Genomic DNA, 9,790 nt, shown 5'->3' on the forward strand with positions numbered 1-9,790 from the left:
TTTAATGCCAAATATTTAGCATACCAACACAACCTATATATAAGTATAATCTACATTGTTATTGTTCAAAATTGTACTCAAGTCCGGACTATAATTCATTTGTAAACAATAAACAATGATTACTACACACATACAATCTGTGCTGACTAAAAGAATACTCAAAATTTCAGCACGACAGATTACAGTCAGACACAGAAGTTGATATACAGAAGCAGAATACTGAAAAACTTGCCACAAGTTACAGCTTCAATGAGCTGCATAGGTAAGGGATCACCCCAAAATTTGGAAATTAATTTTGGCCCCGTAGTGGTCCATATCCAAAAGAAAGTTGATTGCTTACTCTGCGGGTAAATGCAAAATGAGAATATGGTGTCTCTCCTGCACCATGGAGGTAGTAGGAGCTCCATGCCTGCACTAAGGTACTGGCTGTGGGTCAAAGGTCATAAAAAATAATGGAAAAATCACTGAAAATAGACAATTGCAGATATCAGCACAAAATGACCAATTTACATAGAGGCTACCTAAAGTAACCACAAAGTAAAGATCAACTCAATCTGGCCAACAGTTCCCAAGTTCATGATTTTTACCACTTCTGCCTGTTTTCCCTCATTTGATATGGACGGATGGATGGACATATATACATACAGTGATGGACATTTTTTCAGCCTATAAGAATAGCTTCCTTTGCTATACATGTGGCTAGTATGGAAGCTAACACTTCAGGAAAACCTCAGGAAAGCCTGAAAGTCCTACTCTATCCAAAAAACATGAAATGTAAATATTCTTAAGTGTTCCCTGATTGTGCCATAAGAAAACTGGATTAGTAGAATCCATATTATGTCAATGTGGTAGTGTTGCACATATTTGCCTCGTTAGTACTGCTCATGCAAGAAGTTGAAAATGTGTCATTCATAAAGCTACCTCATACCATGTCAAAACATTGTGGAAATTCACTGCACATGAGTATGTCACATACATGGGAAAAGTTGCCATCTTTGAAATTAGCACTACAGCTGTAACTCTCATAATACATGTGTTTCCTTTACTTTTGTCTGTGTGTCAACTACATTTCTTGTTCTACTCCCTCATGCATAGTGAAATGCATACAGTTATGGTTGTAATGTTGCAATACACATTCTCATTATTGAAGACTGACATCCAGATTGAAATTCAATATTCAACAAGAACACTGCTTGCTACATAATATACACAGATTGTTGACACACTGACTACTGAGTATTTAAACATGCTTGAAGAAGTAGAACAAGAAACTGTAGTTGATTGACACAATAGCAAGACACTGCCAATGACCTAGTGATGACAATGAGAGTACTGGTACCTGAATGTGTACATAAAAGTTACAGTTCACTGTCTTTGACCCAACTGTGGACAGAACTCTGTCTAAGCATACGTGAGTAATGGCTGTTGATGAACACAAATGAAGGCAGATGAAAATATGTGTCCCCTTGCCCCAACACTTCATCTGCATAGACTTAGATAACCCCTGGCAAACCAGTTTTCTCAGTCCCTTTATTTCTGATCTAACTTGGAGTTTTGACATTTTTTGTTCTGCACACTATACTTGGCAATAGCTCGTCTATGTTCTTTTTGATTTCTGTTCCTGAACAATGGAAGCAGTAGGTGGTGGTGGTATTGCTGCCAGATGTGAGGATATTCTCCTTGGATCCTGTTGCTCCATCTTTCTTTGCATACCCTGATGATCTTGCAGCCTCTTGCAGGATTATCTTCTTTACGTCTCTGATGTAAGAGTACGGTTTGTCAACCTTTACTGGTGTTGCAGACCATCTCCCACTCTTCTTGTTGAAGTGTCTGTGATACCTTAAACATTGATTTATAATTTATTGATGAAACTATAAAGAATATTTATGATTTTGGCTCTATCAAACAGGTTCAGCAAAACTTTATCTCTTGTATTATTAAAATAATATCAGTGTGGAAATTATTTTTCCACCGTGAAGAGTTTACTTGATAAACGGGGTAGGGTTGGCAAGGCTGACTATTTCACATGTGACTGGTATTTTGGTTGCCCATGAAAACAATCACATTTGTGGAAACATTTACAAAGTTGCTCATTATTGAAGCAATCCAATTCATTTTAACAAGTTTACATCTGTAACCCATTAATTTCATACTGTAGTTTATAATTTTGCAAAAAGCATAATTACTGGCACTTTTCAATAGAAACAATTTTAGCACAGGTACTGTTGATTCATTGACCCTCTCTTGGCTGCATTTACATACATGTTGTTTTGCACTTGATGTCAGGATAGAAAGGCTGTAAGGTGTATCTGAATTGTTCAAACAACGGAAGACTATGATCCTGTCTAATTTTACAATAAAACTCACATCATTTCACCATTTCTTGTCTTTCTCACTTCTCTGTTGTGGTGTACATTGTGGTCAAGAGCAGCCAACCTATTTCCAACTCTATATACTGGTGGTTTGTAAGCAAACCTCTTTGCAGCATACATTAGAACATTTTGTTGAAATTCTCACGTTCAGCTGTGTGCCTGGAAAATGAAGAATGTGAAACAAAAATTGTAAACGATAACACTTGACATGTCACCCCTCCTAAGACATACATATTCAGATATAAATCCCTAGTAGTGGTATTTGTATTTCAGCTCACATCACCATTTTTATAGATGGCAACAGATGATTTACCACTCAATTATGATATCTTGCAAGACATACATCCATTGTAATTACACTAGCAATGGGTTGCCAGCCAAGCAGTACAAGTCTTTGAAATTGGAGTGGGTGCAGAGTTACAAAAATTGTAGCTTTTCTGCTGTATTTAGTGCGATGGGCCAGGCGCTGTTTGTCCTGTAAACATGTCCATGAAACTGTACAGTCATGCAAGGTCTCATGGGATTCCGAAAATGGTTTATTGGAGCTGTCAGGCCACGGAAAAAAAGAATTGGTTCTGGCCATGGCTTATTTCCAAAATTGGGGAGGTGATGTGCATTTATTTTGTATTTGCTCAGTTCAGTCAGTCGGCTTTCCAAACATGTATTCAATAGTTCACATTAATGTATTGTACATAATTCTGGAAGGTGCTGATCAGAAAGAAATTTATTTTTTTTTGCTCACTAGACTGAAATACATGAGTGTCATATGTATGTTTGTACCCAATCTATGTATGTATGCATGTACTAGTATTCATGGATGGACATGTGTTCTTGTATATCTGTGGTCGATTACAAAAACTTGAGAACCACAGCACCTTCCATCTTGTGTACATGTGCAGATGAACGATGGTTTGAAGTGAACTTGTTCAAATGAACTTGATGATTTCAGAAATATGCAAATGAGTTAAAGAAGTTCAAAATTGGTCAAATTTTTTGATCACAGAAATTGGTAAAGAGTTACCTTTAGAATAGCATTTTACCGACATACTAGCATTCCTTTTGTTATGAAACAGGCCATGCAACAAAATCTGGCAATGTACATAAATGTAGTATATTCAGATGACACTGCTGATGTCAAAGTATCTGTCATTATTTCAAAATTACCATAAATATACATGCACACTATTGTGCAGCAGCCTGATTAACACATACATTAGGTATGCCAACATTGAATTAGGGTGATTTCAAACATTTGAGGTAGGGTGGGGTGGGGGCGTTACAATGTCATGTTTTACATTATTACCTGAAATTCAGATAGTATGGAATCTTCTTCAGGAGGGTTTTGTCCACAACAATTTTTCTCAAGGCAACATGAGCTGGGCTATCGCTTTTCAACCACTCTCTCTCTCTTTATCATCTGTAAGGGGACCATGGTTACGCTGATTCACACCCTCACAATACGGAAGTATCCATGAATGTTCACCACAAACATGGTGCAACACTCCACACAATAGTCCCTGAAAAAATGAGATACAATATGCTGACATTAGGTGCGTTGAATTACTTTGTAAATCATGTTACTGAATATTCAAGTTTACTTGACTTAGCCAGTTTTTCTGGTGTTATATGTAGTAGAAGCTACATATAACACCAGCTGTTGAGCTGTTGGGAGCTGTTGTGACAATTAAGCATCTGTCCACCATCAGTATTTCAATGACACAAATACGTTTTCTATACATATACTTGCAGTCAGTGCATAGATTCAAAGTTTGCATTACTTACATTCTCTGAATACTGTCTCTTTATGATCTGCCTTCAAATCATGTGTTACACGTTAATAATGTTTACACAAACAAATAAGATACTTACCAGAAACTCTTCATAGTTTGATGCAATTTTTACAACAGTGCCAAAATGGTTTACAATATCCTTGCTCCACTTCAGGAGTAATCTGCACTCCTTGACTTGACCAGCCTGAAATACAAAGTTTTCAGTTTTGTCAACAACGCAATCAAGTCATGAAAATACTTTCAAATTTCTAATAAAGGTCAGCAGACATTTTGCACATGACAAATGGCTTACAAACTTGCCTTCCATGCCATGAGAAATAAACATGATATACTAGTTAGGACTGGGAAAATTTTGTGTCAATGGCACTACATTCAAGTTTGCACAGAATACATGTATTTGTGGAATATATTGTACCATGTTTATTTGGTCTCAGTATTGCTGTAACCAAACAAAAGCTTTAAAGTAACACACACATTAAGAAAATAGTAAAATAGAAAATTGCACATAAAACCACAAATCTTACTCAAGTACCTACAAGCCAATCATCATACAACAAGACAGTTGGCAAGTTTGATTTCTGACCTCTTTCCCATTGTTTTAGCTCTTTTCTATGTTTTTGGAGCTGGCACATCAATTAGCATGAAATCATCCCTACAATTTATGATAATATCCAAGTCAGAGTACATACATGCATGCAATGGATGCTGACTGATCCCATAAAAGTTAGCATTAGAATTGATTGTCATAGCATACAAAAAACATAAAGGGCTACATATCAAACTATTGCTCCATGTGCCATGTACACATACAGCAAATGGGAACAAAGGCTTCACTTTACCTTTACTATTTTTTTTCCAAGGTTCTTTGCTGTGTGCCAAATATCATGTGAGTGTTTCAGATCTGAGTTTGTTCTCTCTGCATGGGAAAATGAATGTTTATCATTTTAATATTTTTCAAAACTTAGTTGTTCATGTAACAATGATTAACAACACTTGTCTATGCAAATTTGTCACTTCACCTTAGTAAATAAATTGAAAGAATCTACAAAATAAACATCATCCTCAGCATCAACTCCACCATCATCTTCAGGATCACATTCTTGAGTCACATCTAAGAAGTAACAGTTATCTGAACAAAGTAAATACATTTCTACTGTTGAATGCTATGGTCACACGTGATAAACCATGTTAGATCACCAATAGTGTTATAATTCAGTGGTACAAGTGTAACTTTGTCAACTCTCAAATTCATATGCTGCTGTATGACTGCAAACATTGCCTGAGTACAACTTCCACTTTTACGCAATACAGCAGAGTACATGTATTTTCAAGATAAGAATATAAACTTACTCAAATGGGTAAATGAATGACTCTGACATCTTCTTCACACTCTTTCTCTTTTCTTCTTTCCTGTGTAAGTGGAAAATTAGAGCTTCATATATGATAACAAACATAAAAGAGCATTTTGATAGAGTTTACTATTTGAGAGGGCTCAGAGGTTCTCATGTAAATTGTAATTTCATATACCAGTGGACAGTTACACAACAGTCACACATTGTGAATATTTGTCTGATATACACCCATTGCTCACGACCGTGCAACATTAACACAGTCAGTTTATACCTCCATGAAAAACAACATTGAACATTATTAAACATTAAAACTTACAGATCTGATTTGATCTTAATGCCTAAGCTAAGACAGAATATCATGAATACTGAGTTTGCACACACTGGATGTATCACTTTAAATGGCTCACTGGTTATGTTCTCAACAGTTATAAGAAATTATAAATAATGTTGCATACATTTTGGGTACACCACTATATCCATCTGTTGAATCACTGCCACTGTCTTCAATCGCAGACATGCCTGTCAGTGTCGTGCTGCCAACCTTAATACTGAAAGAAAACATAATTGAGTCAAATGCAATGCTGACTGCAACTATAAGAATTACTAGCTGGTATGTCTTCCACTACAGCAGCTGCACTCATTATAATATTTTGCATAGACCTACTACTGATAGAAAGTGCAACTTTTTAAAAATTTACCTGCAATCCGAATCCATTGATATTTCAGACACTTCAGGGGCTGATATTTTCTGTAGAGTTTCTTTGTTTGGACCTGGGGTTGACATCATAGGTGCACTTACAGCATTAACAGTGGAGGGGGAAACGCTGCCAGGTTGAACTGCATAGTACCTTGTGTGAAAAATGTAAAGGATAAGTCTCAATAATGCTGTTACCCTATCTCTTCCTACCTCCTTGTCATGTCCTATTTTTCACAGCAGTCGATGCATAAGTTTAAAATACTATGGCAGTACTTTGTGACTCATTTCATTGCAATGAAAAGAGAAATACACGAAACTTCACATTTATACGCAAATATAACATTTACATCTGAATGTACCTGCCCCTTCCCCAGCACACACGTTTGCACATTGTCACAAGATGTACATCATCACCAGTCCCCCACTTATAAAACACTCAGAAACAGGGAAGCACTGATTGAATGAAAATGCTTGCAAAACTGCATGGAGCCCAGCTCCATGGCTGGGGTAACGGCTCGATGAACAGGGTTAAAAAATTAAACTTGGCACTAACAAGATGTGATCTGTTTACGATGCATTCACAGGCACAGGCAGGCAGAAATGGACAATTTATATCTGAAAAATGCAAACACAATTTGGAGACTTACCCATCACACGCATGTGCGTTTACAGGACAAGTTACAACTACTATGATTTTTATCACTGTCCAAAAAGAATCTGTACCGAGTGGCGTTCTAATTATTTGTATAAATTTCGTGGGTTGACGGTCACGATTCAAGTTTCAACCACAGTCCCTCTATCCATGCTCTATCCATGACCCACAGAGGGACTGTGTTTCAACGCAAGTTACAATGAACGCGGTATATACTACACCACATCGCACGTCAATTCATAACAACGGAATCAAGACAAAGGCAGTCATAAAATCGAGGGCATTTTCGTATATTTAATCACAATTTCTCAATACTGTCCGAGCATCGACTTGCGAAACGACCAAAAAGAACGCATCAACATCATGCCACCAAACAAAGCGACCATCATCGCTTTGGACGGTGGGGTAACCGGAGAAGTCGGCCAGTTGCGAACTCGGCCAGCGCCGGTGCGACCAACTCGGCCAGTGGGAGAAGTCGGCCAGGAGAAGTCGGCCACTCGCAACAAAGCAATATGATTGCATACGCATTCTCTTCACAGTTGAATATGCCAAACAATTTTAACTTTTACTACCATAGTTTTTGTTATTTTGTCGGTTTAATACCACTACGAACATTCAGTAAACAACTCGAAGTCGAAGAGCTCCCACGTCCACCCTGCAAAACATGTACAGTCTGCCTCAGTGTTTCTGGAGATCGCGCGCGTACCGTGTTAAAGTTAAGGCAAACATTATGCCATTTCTTCAGTAAAATTCATGGCTTGATGACTCTAAACTAATTTGCTTCACCATCTCCTATGACTTTTTAACGAACTTCAAGTGTAAATGACGAAGGCTGCAAAACTCGCTACCACGATCGCGATTCACCGCCATCTTCAATTAATTTTACCCAATGTGTGTTTATCATACGTGCGTTGAAATGTGATCTGTGAAGTTTGCAAACATTACGCTCATCTTATGAATGACATTTAGATCGCTTTCGCATATAACTTTAGTAAAACTTCAAAAAAAGAAACACTATAATGGAGCATATATTCTAATGCATTGGATGCATACTGTACTGGCCGAGTTCGCCCACTGGCCGACTTCTCCAACTGGCCGAGTTCGTAACTGGCCGAGTTCTCCAACTGGCCGACTTCTCTTGTATTCGACGGTGGGGGTACTTACTGGTCGATCAGAAATCGTGCAACTTCGGCATTTGCAAACTGTTGTCTTCTTTAACTGTCTTCCAGCGATCTATCTCTTCCCAGATATTTATTTTACCAGCATTCCGTCGAGTTTTAGCCCGTTTCTTAGCAGAATCACTAGGTATTCGGCGACCCGCTGGACGCTTTCGCTTTCTGCTTCGTCGAGCGACGCCATGTTGAATGTGAGTAGAACGGTATGCGCATGCGCACATGAAGAATTACGTAGCATTTCGCGTGTCAACAGTGTTGTATTCCAGTCCGGACAAGAATGGAAATTGGCGATATAAAAAACGCTCGTTGTTGCCCTATAGTATGCGTTGCGATCCCAACTGATGTGTGACTCTGCGTTATTTGGTAGGACAATTAACATAAGTAAGTCATCATTGAAAACAAAAATAGGAAAAAAAATGTCAAAAGTTACAGCTTATGGAACTTTAAGCTTCCAAGGATCGGGCTCTTTGTTTGATTGTTTTCGAGTGTTTGGTGTGTTTGTTTCTTTGCAAGTGTGTTTGTTTATTTCTTTCATGTGAGTTCCTTAACATATGCAGTAAAAATCAATTGATTAATCAATAGTTGTATTTTTGCTCATTTCTTTATCAATAAAGAGCTGTTTTTCGGGTTTTTTTGTTTACAGGTATATTCAACGAAGGGTACTTAAAAACTTTATAATACTTTCGCTTATGCTTTACTGGAGCTTTTTTACATGTGTGGGTTACGTGTAAACATTTGTTGAATATACTTGTAAACAAACTAACAAAACACTCTTAAACATGAACAGAAATACAGCTATTTATTGCTTCTTCATTGTATATATTAAACAAAAAAATATGCAAAAAAATAGACAAATACACACACACAAACAAAATAGAGCCCTGAGTCCCAGCCCGAGTCCCCAATAGTGTACGACTGAGGTAGATTAGACCACAGGCACCGCCGTAGTTGACAGCGCTTTTATTTGCTGAGTAGAAAGGGGGAAACTACGGCGGTACCTGTGTGGATTTGACGCGTTTGGCATTGACAGCACATGTCGCCAAGGAATTCGTAGGATCGATCGTGATGCAGATTTATGGTATTTGATGACCAAGCAGCTGTGAAGCAATGAATTCATTGGGCTAGGCCCGGGGGGGGGGTCCCTCCTGACAAAATACTTTTGAAAATTTGATGTTAAATAAGCTTAACGTCATAGTTATGCTTAGAGTAATCGTCACTCGGAACATATTTGTGTAACTCGGGATACCCATGTCAATCGGTTTCTGAGTTACCTTCTCCTGTTATTCCAATTCCCGATTGGAAGTATGTCGGCTTCCTATTTCGGGAGCGTTCAGTTATTACGGTCGGGGGTGGGCTGGCAAAATCCAGGGGTCAACCCAAATTTGAAACTGCAAAGGGGGGTCATGTATATTTTTAAACAGCTCGGGGGGGGGGGGGGGTACTTAATTTCCTAAGTATCCGTCCCGTCAAAAAGCAGTTTCAGTGTTCAGAAATATTCTTGGAGATAAAAGTGATTCGCTGCGTGATTTCATTCTCTGAAGTCATTTATCTGTAAATCTGAACAAAAGTATAATTAATTATCTGTCATATGAACATCTTGCCTTGGCAACTCTGAGGGTTGTCTTATTGTAAATTGAGCTCACTGCGAGGGCAATGAACAATTCCTACTAGAGATATAGCAAGTTTCACAGTTAACTGTAGACTACTAGTACCATGAAAAGTATTATACTTTCTGGTGAAATTCCAAAATCA

The sequence above is a fragment of the Ptychodera flava genome, chromosome 15, assembly GCF_041260155.1.
Source record: "Ptychodera flava strain L36383 chromosome 15, AS_Pfla_20210202, whole genome shotgun sequence".
NCBI lineage: Eukaryota > Metazoa > Hemichordata > Enteropneusta > Ptychoderidae > Ptychodera > Ptychodera flava.